General features: G+C 38.3%; 1 protein-coding gene across 2 annotated transcripts in view; it reads right to left on the bottom strand.

Annotated features, from left to right (window-relative positions):
• Positions 1 to 15,596, bottom strand: part of LOC114081504 (toll-like receptor 13) — a 28,354-nt gene extending 12,758 nt beyond the window's left edge. For both annotated transcript variants that reach the window (XM_027922971.2, XM_071606184.1), the window contains exons 1-2: positions 15,518 to 15,596; positions 1,631 to 1,700 (exon numbers count right to left, since the gene is read on the bottom strand). The gene's annotated coding sequence lies outside the window, so the exon portion shown is untranslated. The remainder of the gene's footprint in view (positions 1 to 1,630; positions 1,701 to 15,517) is intronic.
• Positions 15,597 to 19,733: the final 4,137 nt, after the last annotated feature.

Raw genomic sequence — 19,733 nt, forward strand, 5'->3', positions numbered from 1 at the left:
ACTATCTTAAATCATGGTGGTGATAGAGGATATCTTTCTGTTAATGAGATGGCATCTATAGGTTTTACATTAGTTGTTGTTGGCTATAGATTTTGATATATGTCAAGTTAGGAAAATTACTTCCCACTCTTACTTTTTTGGGGGGAGGGGGTTCTGGGTGTTGAACCCAGGGATTTTACCATGGAGTTGCATCCCCAATCCTTTTTATTTTTATTTTGAGATAGATAGGATCTTGACAAATTGCTGAGGCTGGACTTGAACTTGAGATCCTGCTGCCTCAGCCACCCAAAACAATGGGATTATAAGCATGCACCACCACACCTGACCCTACTCCTAATGTTTAAGGGAAGAATGTAGTTGACTTTTGCTAGAACAAAAATAAAGGCATGGAAATACAGCCATCAACCAAGAGAGTGTGTATGGAGGCAATAAACTTCAGAGATTAAATTTTGCACAAATGATAGACTGGCTATAAGTATGGAAAGAACAATAACAATATCAAGCACTTAATATGCACATTCAAAGACATGAATTGGGTGTCAACCAATATGAAAAATTGTGGTATACATGTGTAATAAGAATTGTAATGCAAAAAAAAAGTTCATGTATAAAGACATGAATTGGCGTGAACATACTTTATATACAAAGATATGAAAAATTGTGCTCTATATGTGTAATAAGAATTGTAATGCATTCCACTGTTGTGTATTTAAAAAATAAAATCAATTAAAAAATAATATGCACATTCATGAAAATTAATTTATTAATTCACTGCAAAACTCTTCGAGGGAAATAGACTTAACCCCACTTTACATATGAAGAACTAGAAACTCCAAGGACAGGGCTTGCAATGCTAATATGTGGCAGATAAGTGACCCAAGGAAAGGTTTACATCATTTGAGAATCACATGCTCTTTGAGGAGACACCAAAATAAGTGTAGTATTATGTACTCTATCTCAATTACTGCTCTGAATAATGTTCATTTCATTTTATAAATTCTTGAGTATTTCAGAAAATGTGGTGTCTTAAGGTTATAGCCACACTTTATACTCATGTCTATAACACATTAAATGAAAAAGCAATGCTCTGATGATAGTTTCAATTTCAATTTCAAGGCAGCCCACTGGTAATATGACTGAGATGAATACATTGATTCAGTGCTAGGTATGCAATGCTTTAAGGCATTTTGACCTATGAGGTCAAAAAGGCAAGGAGAAGTAAGTGGAAAAAAGGAGAAGAGAGCTATTACACAAGTGAATACCAAAAAGAGAGAGAGAAAAAAAAGGAAAAAGGAGAGGAGGAGGAGAGAAAGAGGTAGTAGTAGAAATAAATATGTCTCCATAAGTGTGGGGTGGCTGGAGAAAACAGGGTGGAACAAGATGACATAGCCAAATTAGTGTATTCTCTGTTGTCAAAGATGGAAGAAGACAAAGAATATGAGCCCTAAAATATATGCCTGTTTCCAATGGGAAATTTCAAATAAAACAATAATCATCAAGTTGTCCTAAGTGTGTACATCCAAAGTCATCTATACATCCAAATGTCCTACCCCAACAAGGGCCAGAAAGGGGCAAGACTTGTTAGTAATGTTTCCACAGTGGCAGGGCTGGTGGAGGAGGTTTCTTTTACCTGAAGCTGCTGGTGATACTGTAGTCAAAGGAGCAACATCAGAGCCAACATTGGAGCAGGAAGCTGAAATCTGCAAGCCAGAGAAGGAGAGTTCTTAAAGGTAGCCAAAATGAAGGGCTTCTAAAATCAGATGTCAAACTGGCTTCAACATGCTAAGGGGATGAGATAAGAGAACAGTCAAGAGTAAACATGGAGCAATCTGTGGTTTTTGCAGCTTAATTTTAAAGACCCGTCACAGTTGCTTGATGCAAGGAATCTTTGAAAGGACCAGGACAGGGCAGAAAGCCAACTCCTTCCTGTTATGGTGTTAAAAATAAAGCAAGGATTGTGAAGTGGTGAAGGCGATCCCCCACTCACTGTCTTGACAGGGTCACAGTGAGAAAAAGTGTTGGCAAAGCCGCTCTCCCACTGTCTTGACAGGGTCACAGTGAGGATGAATGCTGGCAAAGCCACGCTGGTTGGTGAGAAACCGAAACCATGAGACCCTTTTTTATGTAATTGGGACTTTTCATTTTCATGCTTATGTTTCTGACAGGAGGCATGAGTATGTTAAATGCCAAACAAATTAAATTTCAGATGGCTAGAACATAACAGGTAGTTCATGCCTTGGAGGCTGTTCTACTACCCCTCAGCATATCAAGGACAAAGTAGAAGGCTGTTCTTCTGTCTCAGTACATTGTGGATAAACCTGATAATGGACAACAATCATCCTTTGAAAGGTCATGAGAATTTTAGGCACCACATTGATTATATCAACTAGAACCCAAGCCCATATTTCCGGCCTCTTAGAAAACCTAATCAGTATGCTTATTTCACAAAGTTCACCACATGCAGTTTCATTTTTGATTAAGGAAAGTTATATTATACACTTAGGAAAGTTAAAACATATAAAGATATATTTTTCTCTTTTTATAAACCCTTTCTTACTTTACATAGGGATATATGATGAGCATAGTTAATATTGGTGGAAAGTGGATTGATTTTTAGAACTTACTTTCTATTGAGAAAGATTATAAAGATATGAGAACTAGTGCACCTTGACTGAGAAACAAAGAAACTCTTTGAGAAAGTAGCTCAACCAGTTTTATGAGAATAAATTTAGGAATTAATTAAAACAGCTTTATAAGACACAGTTTTAGAATAATGTTAGAAATATTATTTTATTTAGATTCTTAAGTTTAGAAATTCTTAAGTTTTTAGTTGTATAGGTTTCTGATATGTTTTAAGAATGATTCATAAACTTTAGGATATTTTAAATATAAGATTTAAAGGGACTTTTTTAGATGGGAATTTTAGATTAGAAATAAAGTACAAGTGTTCTTTAGGTTAATGATTGGTTAGGAGACTTAGAGTCTGGTTACGTAGTTTGGCATTAGTTAATAAGAAAATAACATATCTTGGGAAAAATAGTAAATCTTGGGAAAATCTGAAAAATGTAAATTAGTGACGTATTTTATTAATGATTCTGTACTTTTAATAATTACATAACTGAAGGTCATATCCTGGAAAAATGTAAATTAATGTTACATTTTTTGTACCCCCAATCATGGTTAAGGAAATGTCATGTCTTGGCAAAGTTTTAAATTATATAATCAATGACGTATTCTGAATCTATAATGATGAGAAAAATTGTAATAAAAGATGACCCAGAGAAAGCTGCATTAGCTCTCTCTCTGGAGATTGCTCGAACGGAACGACTCCTGTCTCATCTTTTCGCCGACGCCACTCATCCTTCAGGACTCCCTGGACACCGCTAGGGCAGGACCCTGGCAGTGAAGAAATAAGAACTTTCTAAAGCAGAATTGGAGCCTGTATTCTTCTGGATACATTTTTATACTGTTAACTGTTTTGGTCTACCTACTTAATTTATATACCTTTCAGAGAAATTTTACTTACAGTGACCGTATTTTCTGAGGGAAAAATCAAGACACCTTAGTACATATTTGTCTTACATAGGGTTAAAATATTTTTAAATGGAACTAACTTTAAATATTTAGAATGTACTTTTTACAGTATGTATAAAATTTAGTCTAAGAGCATGGCATTTAACATGTGATTAAATATGATATTTGTGGATATTTTAATTAAAATGCTGGCATCAGACTTTCAGTTTAAAATGTAATCCTTAAATTTTTAAAACTTTTTATAAGAAAATAAGATTCAGGCTGAATGCAGTGGCGCATGCCTATAATCCCAGCAGCTAGGGAGGCTGAGGCAGGAGGATCACGAGTTCAAAACCAGCCTCAGCAACAGCAAGGCACTAAGCAACTCAGTGAGACCCTGTCTCTAAATCAAATACAAAATAGGGCTGGGGATGTGGCTCAGTGGCTGAGTTCTCCTGAGTTCAATCCCTTGTACAACCCCCACAAAGAAAAAGAAAAGAAAATTCAGTCTATATTGCTTCAATCTCTAACACTCTCCCCTGCATTATATACCATGAATGGCCTGAATAGCAGATTCTTTACTGGGAAAAAAAAAGGATTTTCAAAAACATTTTGCATCTTAAATGTCCCTCAAAGGCTCATGTGTTAAAGGCTTACTCTCATAGGCCATGGTAGCACACACCAGTAACTTGAGAGGCTAAAAAAGGAAGATCACAAGTTTGAGGCCAGCCTTGGTAACTTAGCAAGATTTTATCTCAAAATAAAAAATAAAAAGGACTGGGGATGTCGCTTACTGGTGAAGTGCACCTGGATACAATCCCCAATTTAAAAAAAAAAAGGCTTTGTTCCCAGCTTGGAGCTACTGGGAGGCAGTACAAACTTTAAGAGATGGAGCCTAGTTTGAAGTCTTTGAGCCACTGGGGATGTGCCCCTGAAGGAAATAATGGGAACCCACCTCCTTCCTCTATATTTTTGCTCCTAGACATGTGGTGAACAGCTTTGTTCCATGATACTTTCTGTGCCATGATATGCTGCCTACCACAGCACAAAAGCAATGGGACCAACTGACCATGGACTGAAAGCTCCAATACTGTGAGCCAAAATAAACCTTTCCTCTTTATAAGTTGATTATCTCAGGTATTTGTTACAGTAATGGACTGCTGACTTACACAGATGCCTTGATGCCTTGCCTGTTTTCCCTCAATGGTGACATGTTACAAAACTGTAATATAATATCACAAGCAGAAAATTTGTACTGATACAATCCACCAGTCCTTAGAAAAATTAGGGATAACAGGAACATATCTCAACAACATAAAGGCTATCTATGCTAAGCCACAGGCCAATATCATTCTAAATAGAGAAAAATTGAAGGCATTCCCTCTAAGAACTGGAAAAAGACAGGGATGCCCTCTTTCCCCACTTCTATTTAACATAGTTCTTGAAACACTGGCCAGAGAAATTGGACACATAAAAGAAATTAAAGGGATACACATAAGAAAAGAAGAACTCAAATTAGCACTATTTGCTGATGATATGATTCTATACCTAGAAGACCCAAAAAACTCCACCAGAAAACTTCTAGAACTAGTAAATGAATTCAACAAAGTAGCAGAATATAAAATCAACACTCATAACTCAAGGCATTTATGTATATCAGTGGCAAATCCTCTGAAAGAGAAATGAGGAAAACTACCCCATTTACAATAGCCTCAAAAAAATTGGGGAATCAACAAAAGAGGTGAAAGACCTCTACAATGAAAACTACAGAACCCTAAAGAAAGAAATCAAAGAAGACCTTAGAAGATGGAAAGATCTACTTTGCTCTTGGATAGGCAGAATTAATATTATCAAAATGACCATACTACCAAAAGCACTATACAGATTTAATGCAAATCTGATCAAAACCCCAGTGACATTCCTCATAGAAATAGAAAAAGTAATCATGAAATTCATCTGGAAAAATAACAGACCAAGAATAGTTAACGCAATCCTTAGCAGGAAGAGTGAAGCAGGTGGCATCACTATACCAGACCTTAAACTATACTGCAGAGCAATAGTAACAAAAACAGCATGGTATTGGCACCAAAACAGACTGGTACACCAATGGTACAGAATAGAAGACACAGACACTAACTCACAAAATTACAATTATCTTATATTAAAAATTACAATTATCTTATATTAGACAAAGGTACCAAGAACATACATTGGAGAAAAGATAGCCTCTTTAACAAATGGTGCTGGGAAAACTGGAAATCCATATGCAACAAAATGAAATTAAACCCCTATCTCTCATCAAGCACAAAACTCAACCCAAAGTGGATCAAGGACCTAGGAATTAAACCAGAGACCCCATATCTAATAGAAGAAAAAGTAGGCCCTAATCTTCATCATATCAAATTTGGCCCCAACTTCCTTAATAAGACTCCTGTAGTGCAAGAATTAAAATCAAGAATCAATAAATGGGATGGCTTCAAACTAAAAAGTTTCTTCTCAGCAAAAGAAACAATCTGTGAGGTGAATAGAGAGCCTACAGAAGGAGAGAAAATCTTTACCCCTCACACATCAGATAGAGCACTAATCTCTAGGGTATATAAAGAACTCAAAAAGCTAAACACCAAAAAAAAAAAAAAACTCAATCAATAAATGGGCCAAGGACCTGAACAGACACTTCTCAGAGGATGATATACAATCAGTCAACAAATATATGAAAAAAAAATGTTAATCATCTCTAGCAATTAGAGAAATGCAAATCAAAACTACTCTAAGATTTCATCTCACTCCTGTCAGAATGGCAGCTATTATGAAGACAAACAACAATAAGTGTTGGCGAGAATGTGGGGGTAAAGGCACGCTCATACACTGCTGGTGGGACTGCAAGTCGGTGCAGCCAATATGGAAAGCAGTATGGACATTTCTTGGAAAACTGGGAATGGATCCACTATTTGACCCAGCTATTCCTCTCCTCCATCTATACCCAAAAGACTTAAAAACAGCATACTACAGGGACACAGCTACACCAATGTTTATAGCAGCACAATTCACAATAGCTAAACTGTGGAACCAACCTAGATGCCCTTCAGTAGATGAGTGGATAAAAAATGTGGCATATATACACATGGAATATTACTCAGCAATAAAAGAGAATAAAATCATGGCATTTGCAGGTAAATGGATGGCGTTGGAGAAGATAATGCTAAGTGAACTTAGCCAAACCCCAAAAAACAAATGCTGAATGTTTTCTCTGACATAAGGAGGCTGATTCAAAGTGGGGTATGGAGGGGGAACATGGGAGGATTAGATGCATTCTAGATAGGGAAGAGGGGTGGGAGGAAAAGGGAGGGGGCAAAGGATTATCAAGGGCAGTGGAATGTGATGGACATCATTATCCAAAGTACATGTATGAAGACTTGAATTGGGTGTCAACATACTTTATATACAACCAGAGATATGAAAAATTGTGATTTATATGTGTAATAGGAATTGTAATGCATTCTGCTGTCATTTATTTTAAAAAATCAATAAAACAAAATAAAGAAAATGAAGGAATAATTCTATTCTTTTTTTATTATTAGTTGTTCAAAACATTACAAAGCTCTTGACATATCATATTTCATACATTTGATTCAAGCAGATTATGAACTCCCATTTAGCACTGGGGTTATAACTCAGCAATAGTGCATTTACCTAACATGCACAAAGTCCTAGATTTAATCCTCAGTACTGCCAAAAAATTATAGTTCATTATAGTTCACAAACATTTATAATAAAACCTATTGCTGGGGCTGGGGTTGTGGCTTAGTGGTAGAACACTTGCTTTGCAACATGTGAGGCACTGGGTTCATTCCTCAGCACCACATATAAATAAATAAACAAAATAAAGGCATTGTGTCCATCTACAACTAAAAATATTTTTAAAAAAAATATTGCTAGTTTTTTACTCTATTACTGATACAAATAACAAAACTTAGCTACCATTAAATTGTGTTTTTAATTCAGTGCTTCTATGTTTTGGATATGGTTTGTACACAAGAGGTTCATGTGCTAAGAGCTTGGTCCCCATTGTAACCACCAGAATTATAAAAGCCAAATAAACCTCTTTTTTTGTCTCTTACCCAGCCTCAAATATTTTGTTGTAGCAACAAAAAATGGAGGCAGACAAGTTGCAAAAGTAATGTTTAATAATTACAAAAAGAATTAGGAAGGAGCCTCAGATAGTTTTACACAGAAAGTAATGTATTATTATTAATAATTATACCTTTCCACCCTTACAAGTAATTGACTGAGTGGGAAAAAAAATATGGGCTTTTGAATCAGATTTGAACCCTTGCTCTTTGTAATTTGCATGAGTCACTTAACCCTTCACAACCTTGCTTTTGGAAAATTTACAATTTTGTTGATGAGAGTTAATAATCCACACTTTACAAGATTATTTAAAGTATTAAATGGGATAACATTGCTGAAATTGTCTAGCACAGAACTTGGCATATAGTAGGTTCTCAATAAATGTCAATTATTGTTAAACAGAAATCAAGGCTTTTATAATTTCCCATATACAAGAAGACCATAGAAGACAAGGCTAAGTTTTAAGTTTGCTTTGAAATGACAAAACATTGTGTTCATTGACAATATTGTCAGTTTTTCATGATCTGTGTAACCTAATGATAATTTCTAAGCCACATAAATGTAACAAGAAGAATATTATTTATCAGAGTTCAGGGAGAGTGTTCTCCCTACAGGAGAAATATAGCCAGAATGAGAGATCAGATTCAGGAGGGGTTACATGTATCCCCAAAACCTGAAGGCAAAGGACAAAGGTTTTTAGGTTTGTCGAGAAAGAAGCAGAGATAACAGCCTGGATTGAGGAGTAAAGCGTGCAAGAATGGGATAGGAAGAAACAAGATTGGAATCTGGTTGTGGAGACTTTAAGGAGATGAATAAGAGAAGAGGGATTTTATCAAGCTTTACTGTTTTTTTGGAGGGGGGTGTTATTTTATTTGTTCTTTTGTTTAGTTGCAGTGCTGAGAAACAAACCCAGGGCTTCACATAAGCTAGACAGGCACTCAACCACTAAGCTACATTCTCAGCCCAATTTTACTATTTGACATGCTGTGTAGATGCCTGTACTGCACCTTTAGGAAAATCTACAGGTGGGGAATGTAATTCAGTGGGAGAGCACATGCCTAGCGTGCACAAGGCTCTGCATCACACAAAGCAAGCAAGCAAGAAAGAAAGAAAGAAGGGGAAAGAAGTCTACAGAAAAAATGATCTCTTTTATGAAAGGCTGTCAATGTGGAATTTGTTCTTTGACTCTGCCAACATAGCCCACAAGTGGACCTAACTTTTAACAGTGATAGGGCAGGTCCAAAATGACTATAGTTAAGACTCCCTTGCTGAGGTTTCCAGAGGACTGTTTTCATTGTGTAGTCAAGGTCATAAACACTCTGATTCAGTGTATGAACTCAAGGTTATAAACATTTGCTTGTGAGCATGGCTCCACTGATGCAACCTGTTGGCAGTGGACCTTCTTTGTGTGGCCTGGATATTAAAAAGGCCCAGGGAAAAGACTCAGAGGAGTGAAATGAAACTGGCTAGGGGCTGAAGCCGGAGCTGGGGGCTAGCTAAGGGCAATTGCTGCCTCTGAATAAAGCATATCTACTATCTCAACTGCATCTCGCATCTTCTTCCACCTGCCAGGATCCTGAGTTTGTTTCTTGGGTCTGAGTCTCTCCCCAACAACATTCTACATAGCCTAATACAAGTTGTTTCCCACTGCAACTCTCAGCAGATGGTATTTGCTCATTTCCTGGAATCTAAGAAACTTAGAGCCTATGCATTCTCTAAACCCATCTAAAAAATCTCAGGGGAGTACCTGATCTTTTCAAACCACCCCTTTCCTGAAGTAAGAAAAAAAGGATGGGAAATTCTTGGGCAGATCTAACCTGAAGTAGGCTCATCTTATTTTTAAATGTTTTTAGTTGTAGATGGACACAACACCTTTATTTTATTTATTTTTTATGTGGTGCTGAGGATCAAACCCAGTCCCTCAAATGTGTTAGGCAAGCGCTCTACCCCTGAGCTACAATCCCAGTCCAGTAGGCTCATCTTTGTTGTCAGCAAAACCTGGCTTCAAATTTCAGTTCTGCCATTTGCCAGATAAGGTCAATTTTCCTCATCTGAAACCTGGAATTCAATTAATGGCCCAATTGTCAACAGAGTTACTCAGGTCAAAACCTTGCTACTGAGCATTGAACCACCAGCCTCTGGGTATGTTACCCACAACAGGACTTCCCTGGACTCCTGGACTGAGGGAACATGGAGCCAAGTGAAGTATGGCAGAGGAAGAGCTATTCTGTGTTGCTGAGAGAGCTGATGAGATCCTCTTGACTATATTGGTAGGCTAGAGACATATCCAAATTCCTAGGTCTTTTTCAGCAAAACCAAGAGGCGAGCTGAAAGATATTGTAGTTCACTGAAGCAGAGTTTTACTTGTGCAATAGGATCTGATACTGACGGAAATTGGAAGAGATAGGGTGTGGTAAGGGTTGGGGAGCAGAAGTGCAAGTCATCAAAACCAGAAAGGCTTGACTTTCAATAAATGGCCACGCAACACAGTGGTTTACTTAGTTCAGAGTAGATGGGGCTTTTATCATCCTGGTGTTTCGAATCCTAGAAGCTACATTAGCTGTTTTATAAGTAGAAGAGTGAAGAGTGAAAGTAGAACTCAGGCAGAACATGGCATAGACTGCTACTATCCTTAACTTTTGCAAATGAGGTTAGAAAAGGCAGCTTAAGAAAAATGGACCCTTCAATTTCACTAAGAGTGCCTAGATTGATTGCTACCCATTTGCTCCTTTCCTAATTGATACCAAGATTTCTGGACCTGCAGATTAATCCATTCTGGGATCATTCATTGATCCTTGCCCTCAGTATCACCCCACAGGCCTTTACTACTAGTCTAAACTTAAAATTAGTTAGAGAGCCAAGTACAGTGTCACATGCCTGTCATCCCAGAAACTTAGGAGGAGGATAGGGCAGTAGGATAACATGTTCAAGGACAGCTTGGCAATTTAGCAAGGCTTTAAGGGGCTGGGGATGTAGTTCAGTGGTAAAATAACCATTGGGTCAATCCCTAATACCAAAAATTTTTTTTCAAGAATCTCAGACCAGGGAGCAACTTCCAAAGGCCATCAGGATCTTGAAGTAGGCCTATGTCTAATACAAGGCAGAGGATTTCTAAGCCTATGTCTCAAGATCTCCAGGGAAGGAGAGTCCAGGACACTCCTGGTAGTTTATAGAAGTAATGTTTTGGTAGTGCCACCTGATTCTGATCTTCCTGCCTTTAGTAAATCATTTGAACATACCACCTTTTATGTGGCTTTTCTAGATGTAGAGAGAAACTGTAGCACACATTATCTAGGATAAATATTAAAAGGACACGTGCCTATAAAAATAGTGCCATTGATGCAACTGAGGTTCATAAAACATACTGGTAACAACAGGAAGAACATCTTAGGTTTGTTCTGAACAAAAAGAAGGAAGGTAGAAATACACTGTCAGAAATTATTTTAAAAAATACAAAGTTTGTAAGCTTATAATAGATTAATTCAAAATCAAATATAGATTATTTTGTTAATAAATTATTAATAAAGACTGTATGAAAGATAAGAAAAAAAGAAGGAAGGTGACATAAGAAGGATAACCATACATAATTTATCAACCAAATCAGGACACTTTTGAGAGTGAAAGGGGCACCAAAATAACAAGCACTAACAGAGCTGTACCAGGCTGCAAAATCTTGGACAACCTGGCAATAAGGCTAAATATAGCTTCTGAATTAAAACAACAAGAACAATGTTTTTAAATTTAAGAGGATAGAACAATGGGGAAGAAGGAACTAAATGCCAAGATAGTTGAGGTATTAGTAAGTGAATATATAGCTGTTTGAAATCCATGCATTAATTTGTTAATTAATTCCATACAGATTTGTTGAGTACCTACTTTGTTTCAGCTTTTGTTCTAAGTGATGTTCACATCAACAAGTTGTATAAGGATAGTCCTTGCCCTTGATCAATAATTTGCAGAGAGACAGATTTATATCCATAGGTGGGTGTATGTTACATAGAAATAAATATCAAATATATAACTAAACAAAATGCTGTAGGAGTTGAAGTCTGCAAGTCCAAATCAATAACATTCTAAGATAGTAAAAAAAAAGGCTTCTTAGATATAATTTTGAAAAAACTTTCTTAACCTTGAAGAAATTATAAAGAACTAAAGTTTTTAAAACATTTACTTATTTCACTTTTACAATTTTCTTTTTGTGTATTATTATTATTATTATTATTATTATTATTATTATCAGCACTGGGAATGGAACTCAGAGCCTTGCGCAAGCTAGGCAAGGATTCTACCACTAAGCTCCACCCCAGCCCCAGCCCCAAGGAATCCTGTGTCCACCCCAGAATCTGCATTTTAAATAAATATCTGAGTGTACAAATAGGATAGTAAAGTATGGCTCTAACCCAGTAGTTCTTGTTGCAGAGGAGATACATCTATGGAGCCAAAGTGGCAGAGGGGGTCCATAGGCACCAGTTCTTGCGATCCTGCAGGAAATATTGCAAAGGAGTTGCACTGAGTGTAACAAGAGCTTATTAGCAAAGTGAGAAATGAGGGGGACATACAGTATAGGCACTGCATGGACTACCTCCAGAGGGAATGGAGGTTCTCACAGAGTCTACTTTTTGTTTGTTTGTTTGTTTGTTTTGCAGTTCTGGGGGGTTGATCCCAGGGGCATTCTATCACTGACCTGCATCCCAGCCCCTTTTTATATTTTTTATTTTGACACCTGGTCTCACTACGTTGCTGAGGCTGGCCTCAAACTTGTAATCTTCTGCCTCGGCCTCCCAAGTTGCTGGGATTACAGGTGCCTTTCAAAGTGCCCACCAGAGTCTGGGGTTTTTAAGGGTTTGAGTTTCCTTTGTTCTTGCTTAAGTTTCACATTCCCTCCTTAAGTGTTTTTTCATTTGGGTTTTTTGTTTGTTTGTTTGTTTGTTTGTTTTAACCTTTATATAACCCTCAGCAAATTTCTTGTGTGAGAGTCAGTGATGACCTAGTCACAAGGGGAGGGTCTTGATGACATGGTCAACAAGGTGTGGGTGTGTCATGATTTTGAAATAAGGAGTTTTAATTAACTGTGGGTGGGGAAGATTTGGCACACCAGTTACCACTTTCCAGATTTTTGTCTGTTTTGATAAGGTTCTCTGTGGTCCCCTATATTGTGAGGTCCTCTCTCTAAGTCACCAACCTTCATTTTCCTTCTCCCATCTACTTGCTCATGGCAGACCAGCTACCTAAAAGTTCTCAAATATTAGCATGACTCAAGATCACCTGGAAGGCTTGTTACACCATGAATTGCTGGGTTCCACCACGAGAGTTTTAGATTCACTTGGTCTGGAGAAGGGCCCAAGAATTCATCAAGTTCCAAGGTGATGTTGATGCTACTGGTCCCAAGGACCATACTCTGAAGAGTTAGCATGACCTATCTGAGTTCAGCCTTAATTTCTAATGATTTGGTCACCTCCTCCTCTTTGTCTTTGCACCAAAGCACTACTGAGGAAATTGGAATTAGCCCCAACCCTCAGTTATCAAATCAATCTCTACTCTTGTGTCAATACAGAAAACAATGAGCTCACAAACCTGTCAAGGTCACCACAGCTAAGCAGACACTCCCCCCACAGACATACCCTTTGCCCCTGTTCTCTGAGGGGCAGGATTGGACCAGCAGTGAACAGCAATGTTTGACCTCAGGGTTTCACTAGGGCCTAATACAGAGTGCAGCAGCCAAATCAAAATAAGTTTCCCCACAGGTGGTAAGCTTAACTCTGAGAACAGAAGTCTACTCTGGTCACTTTTACAAGGGGTATCAGACCTGAGGGGAACTCCTGAATTTCTTCTCCAAGTTCTATGATCCCTGGGGTTTTACCAGCATCCTTCAAAGGCATTCCTGAAAAGGTCAGGGACTAAGGAACTATGGGAAGCCTAAAATGTGGGAAGAAATCCTGGGGAGGGTTTTTAAAAACAAAGCTTGTAATTCTTACCAAAGTTCTGACTCACACTTCCAAGGAGTATAATACCCTTTCAAATAACGATCCCCTCACCATCTGTGAAAAAGTACTCTGTCTCAGTTGGAAGCTCGCTAGGACTTCAACCATGAATAGCTTATTTTTTTTATAAATTATTCTAGGCTTTGTCTGTGGAACTGATAGGACTGGATGCTTCCATTTCTACCCTTGGAAGTTTCTTTTTATTTTGTTCTGCTTTGAGAGAAAGTCTCACTGTATTGTCCAGGATAGGGTCAGAACTCCTGGACTCAGATGATGCTCCTGCTTCAGCCTTCCAAGTAGCTGGGAGATCAGGAAGTGCCATAGCACTCAACTGGAAGTTTCATAACAGTGCTATCATATGAATATTAGGGTGGGGATGGGGAAGATGAGAAAAGGAAATAAGCCAGAGTCTGTGCTCTAGTTAATCTAAGGGGCCTACAGGACTTGCTGCCCAGAAAAGTGCTTCAGAATTGCTTAGAACTTCACAACTTATAGTCCTGCCACATAACTCTCCACAGAGATTTACATAAGAGAACAGGAGACCAGAGAATTATCATGACTTTGCGCTCAGCTAGTAATTGGTATGTATGATTGAGATTTAAATTCAGGCCTTATGCCAGCTATGGTGGTGCATGCCTATAATCCCAGAAACTTGGAAGGCTGAGGCAGGAGGATTGCAAATTTGAGGCCAACCTCAGCAATTTAGCAAGATCCTGTCTCAAAATTTAAAAAAAAAAATTAAAAAGGGCTGGGGATATGGCTCAGTGGTAAAGCACCCTGGTACCAAAAAATAAAAAATAAAAAAAATAAAAATCCAGGCAGTATGACAGTATGATCTCAAATCTAGTGCTCTAAGCACCTCAGCAGAGCTGGTGCAAACACAGTTGTAGATGCCTGCACCCCAAAGGCACCCCATGGACCCTGTAATGTAGTCCAGAGTTCTGTCTGGAATTCTACCCCTTCTTTCTAACTGCTTGTTCCCAGAACATCAGAGATGTGGTGAAATCCTATCAAGAACCACTGCAGTGGTCAACATGAAAATTAACTCTAAACTTGGATATACTATTTTAGAGACTTTATTAGACTGAACATAGAGGTACATTTTTTTTTTGTTGTTGTTTTTAGTACCAGGCATTAAACTCAGGGTCACTTAACCACTGAGCCACATCCCAGGCCATTTTTTTAATTAGTTACACATGACAATACAATGATCTTGACATATCATACATTTGAATCAGATGGGATATAATTTCTAATTTTTCTGCGTGTACAGGTTGCAGAATTACATTGGTCATGCAGTCACGTAGTGACAAAAATCTAAAGGCATTTCCTTCCTCTTCAGACCCTATGGGTTTTTCACAGTTTAGTTTTAGTTTTTATTTTGAGACAGGGTCTTGCTAAGTTGTTTAGGGCCTCATTAAGTTGCTGAGGCCAGCCTCAGATTTACAAACCTCCTGCCTAGGCCCTCCAAGTTGTTGGGATTACTGTCATGTACCACCATGCCTGACTGTGGAGGTGCATTTTAAGCACTATAATAATTTGCATAGCAAATTCTGCTCAGTAGTTACTGAAGCACCTATCTGAGGATACATGTGGGGATTCCAAATTCTTAAGTGCTGCTTAAGCTATTAGGTTTAGGTGAAAAGATAAAAGCAACAGGGGGCAGGAGCTTGTTGGGTAATATAAAAACAAATGCTAGTTCACCACCATGTAAGGCCACTGTCTATAGTTGAAGTTCTAAAATGAGTTACTTTGAGGAAATAAGTTTTTTTCATAATCCCTCAGTTTTTAGCAATGCTATCTACCTCTTGATACTTTTCTGGAAAAACAAGGACATCTTCCCAATCCCCCTTATGTTGCTGGCATGCAATCAAAAGTCAAGGAAAACCACATACCTGTGAGAAGCTCTTTGTACATATCCCCGTTGTTCGTCATCCTGTAGTCAGATTGTCTCTAAAATAAATGCTTACTCTCTTGGGAATCTTCAAGACCTCAAGATGATTGCTCTAAGCTCTTTGGACATGTGACCAAAATCCAAAGGCATTTCCTTCCTCTTCAGACCCCATGGGTTTTTCACAGGCACTGGGGGAAGTTGCTCAGAAATGCCAAAATCTTTCTTAGCATTGGTTACAAAAGCAAACCGGAATTTCTGCTTATCACAAATTCCTCCAGGAGCTCTTGAGTTTGCTTCGTTGGCTCAAGCCTTGTGTCTGGAACAATTCCACCCAGAAGACCTGGAATTGCATATGTGGATTGGTAGAGAGAAGTCTTTCTCCTCTTTCTTTCTTGGAACTTGTGTGCTTTCTTTCATCAAGATAGAAGAAATAAGGCTAGAGATGTGGCTGAAGCGGTAATGCGCTCGCCTGGCATGCGCGGGGTGCGGGGTTCGATTCTCAGCACCACATAAAAATAAAATAAAGATGTTGTGTCCACCGAAAACTTAAAAATAAATATTAAAAAATTTTCTCTCTCTCTTCTCTCTCTCTCTCTTTAAAAAAAAGATAGAAGAAATAAAAGAAAGAACAACAACAAAAAAAGGAGACATAAAGGAAGGACAAGGAAATGTGATTTTAATTTAAAGTTCCACATGATTTTCCAGTCCTTGGTACTCTCAAATTTCTGGGAAATCTGTAAATCTTAAAGTTACCATAATTTCTCCCACTTATGAAAATTACCTTGTACACTGTTCATTAGCTTAAGCAATAAATAATTGAGCAAAAAATATCTTAAGAAGCTATAATTTAGGGGATTTTCCAACATTATCTACTGATCAAATAATGAAGACCACATCAGCCAAAGAATCATCTTGTGATCACCAGACTGATGTCATTCCTACATACTTTCTCATGCCTACACCTCACCAAGTTCCTGTAAAAGAAGAACTTGAGAATCCCCAAAGTGCCTCTCACTCTTGAGATGGCCTCATTCTCTCTTCAGTGTGTACTCCTTTTTTTTTTTACTCTAAAAGGTGTCTCTCCTTGAGATAGGCCTCATTCTCCCTTGAATATGTGTCTACTTTCTTAAAACAAAACAACAGCAAAAAACAACTCTCTGTGTCTCTGACTGGCATGGGATGAAATTCTTTTCCATCATATATGCCAAGGACCCCACTTGCCCTGAGTCAAGTTCCCTCATCTTCAAGAACTTCTCTGGACTCTTCCAGTAACAGCCCCAAATGTGGTGAAACCTTGTGACCAGATGGCATGACTCTGCTTCCTTCCCTTTTGACTTCTTTATTCTACCACAAACTTGGCTTCCTGATTGAAGGGATTTCCCATATTGTCCTACAATTACTTTGGTATGGGGTATAGAATTGATTTTTTACTCCTAAAATTGTGGCCAAGAGAAGCTTACAAAGAGACTGAATCCTGAAGTCACCACACTATCAAGAACTGATTTGAAGCAATAACTAGAAGGTGGGAAGAAGAAACACCATGAAAGTTGACTTACATGACCAGCCTTTGGCAGAACTGAGAAATTCCTAGGCAGGTCTTGATGATTAAACCTTAGTATTCTAATCTTTTATTATTATTATTATTAGTTGTTCAAAACATTACAAATCTCTTGACATATCATATTTCATACATTTGATTCAAGTGGATTATGAACTCCCATTTTTACCCCGTATACAGATTGCAGAATCACATCGGTTCCACATCCACTGTTTTACATATTGCCATACTAGTGTCTGTTGTATTCTGTTGCCTTTCATATCCTCTACTATCCCCCTCCCCTCCCATCTTCTCTCTCTACCCCATCTACTGTAATTCATTTCTCTCTCTCTCATTTTTTTCCCTTTCCCCTCACCTCCTCTTATATGTAATTTTGTATAACAATGAGTGTCTCCTTCCATTTCCATGCAATTTCCCTTCTCTCTCCCTTTCCCTCCCCCCTCTGATCCCTATTTAATGGTGATCTTCTTCTCATGCTCTTCCTCCCTGCTCTGTTCTTAGTTGCCTTCCTTATATCAAAGAAGACATTTGGCATTTGTTTTTTAGGGATTGGCTAGCTTCACTTAGCATAATCTGCTCTAATGCAATCCATTTCCCTGCAAATTCCATGATTTTGTCATTTTTTAGTGCAGAGTAATACTCCATTATGTATAAATGCCACATTTTTTTTATCCATTCATCTATTGAAGGGCATCTAGGTTGGTTCCACAGTCTAGCTATTGTGAATTGTGCTGCTATGAACATCGATGTAGCAGTATCCCTATAGTACGCTCTTTTAAGGTCTTTGGGGAATAGACCGAGAAGGGGAATAGCTGGGTCAAATGGTGGTTCTATTCCCAGCTTTCCCAGGAATCTCCATACTGCTTTCCAAATTGGCCGCACCAATTTACAGTCCCACCAGCAATGTACAAGTGTACACTTTTCCCCACATCCTCGCCAGCACTTGTTGTTGTTTGACTTCATAATGGCTGCCAATCTTACTGGAGTGAGATGGTATCTTAGGGTGGTTTTGATTTGCATTTCTCTGACTGCTAGGGATGGTGAGCATTTTTTCATGTACTTGTTGATTGATTGTATGTCCTCCTCTGAGAAGTGTCTGTTCAGGTCCTTGGCCCATTTGTTGATTGGGTTATTTGTTATCTTATTGTTTAATTTTTTGAGTTCTTTGTATACTCTGGATATTAGGGCTCTATCTGAAGTGTGAGGAGTAAAAATTTGTTCCCAGAATGTAGGCTCCCTATTTACCTCTCTTATTGTTTCTTTTGCTGAGAAAAAACTTTTTAGTTTGAGTAAGTCCCATCTAATCTTCACATATCTCTGAAAGTTTTGGGGGCCCAAATTATCTTCTGCCAGGTATGTCATGCTCTAGAAACTTGAGGATACACCTTCCTCTGATAACTTAGTACACCTCACTGTTAAGCCCTGCACTACAAGTAAAGGCATAGTTCAGAAAAAGAGATGGAAGCAGAATCATATATTCTGCAATAACTTCATAAAGGTGTGAAGTTGGACTATCTCTTAAGAAGATCTTTTGTTTGTGGATCTGGAAACATTCCCTACTAGGATTCCTGAAGTTTGTTTCTATGCCTTCTTGATGGGAGGACTCTCTTTTAGCTTTTTCAATACTCCCATACTATGCACACTCTCTTATTTTCCAGTAATAATAACTAATGACAAGGATTATATACATTTATCATGTGTCAGGCATTGTAATAAATACTTTATATGTATCTATTCAGATAACAAAAAACTCTGTGTGATAAATATTATTATTGATCCAGTTTTTAGATGAGAAAACTGAGACAGAGAATGATTAAGTAGCCCAAGGTCACTGAGCCAGTAAGAAGCAGAACTGCCATGGTATGCTCTGTTTAGCCAGGATCCCACATGGCTTCTCTTGATCCAATGTATTTTCTGCTGGTGCGCTGGGCAAGTATCCTCTCCTTGGGATCCTGACTCTTGCACAAGGCAAGGCACTGCCAGCTCTTCTCTCTCTCTCTCTCTCTCTCTCTCTCTCTCTCTCCAGATGCATTTCTTAAATCAATGCACAACCCCCTTGCACCTCTCCTGGGTATGACAAGAAGCCATCCAATTTTTCAGTCTGTCCAATGGAGAAATATCTAGAGGGTACCTGGAGGGAAGGAGAAAAGGAGAAGGGGAAATGACAGATTTAAGATTATTTTGCTTTTGGTACTGTGGTAACTCCTCTGGAGAATAGAAATGAGTATGGGAGGTGGCCTCTTCTTCATTTCTCTCCTAAAGAATCTATAGAGAGTAAAGGGATCATTGCCTGGTCTTTCAACAACAGGGTCAAGGCAAGGAGGGTGGGCACTTAACCACTGAGCCATGTCCCCAACCCATTTTCTTTTCTTTCTTTCGTTCTTTCTTTTTTTTTTTTTTTTTTTTTTTGGTGTGTGTGTGGTACTGGGGATTGAACCAAGGGCCTTGTGCATGTGAGGCAAGCACTCTACCAACTGAGCTATATCCCCAGCCTTATTTTTTGTTTTGAGACTGGATCTTGCTAAGTTGTTTAGGGCCTTCCTAAATTGCAGAGACCTGTAATCCCAGTGGCTCAGGAGACTAAGGCAGGAGGATAACAAGTTTAAAGCCAGCCTCAGCAACTTAGCAAGGTCTTGAGCAATTTAGCAAGACCCTGTCT

Source organism: Marmota flaviventris, chromosome X, assembly GCF_047511675.1.
Source record: "Marmota flaviventris isolate mMarFla1 chromosome X, mMarFla1.hap1, whole genome shotgun sequence".
NCBI classification, from domain to species: Eukaryota; Metazoa; Chordata; class Mammalia; order Rodentia; family Sciuridae; genus Marmota; species Marmota flaviventris.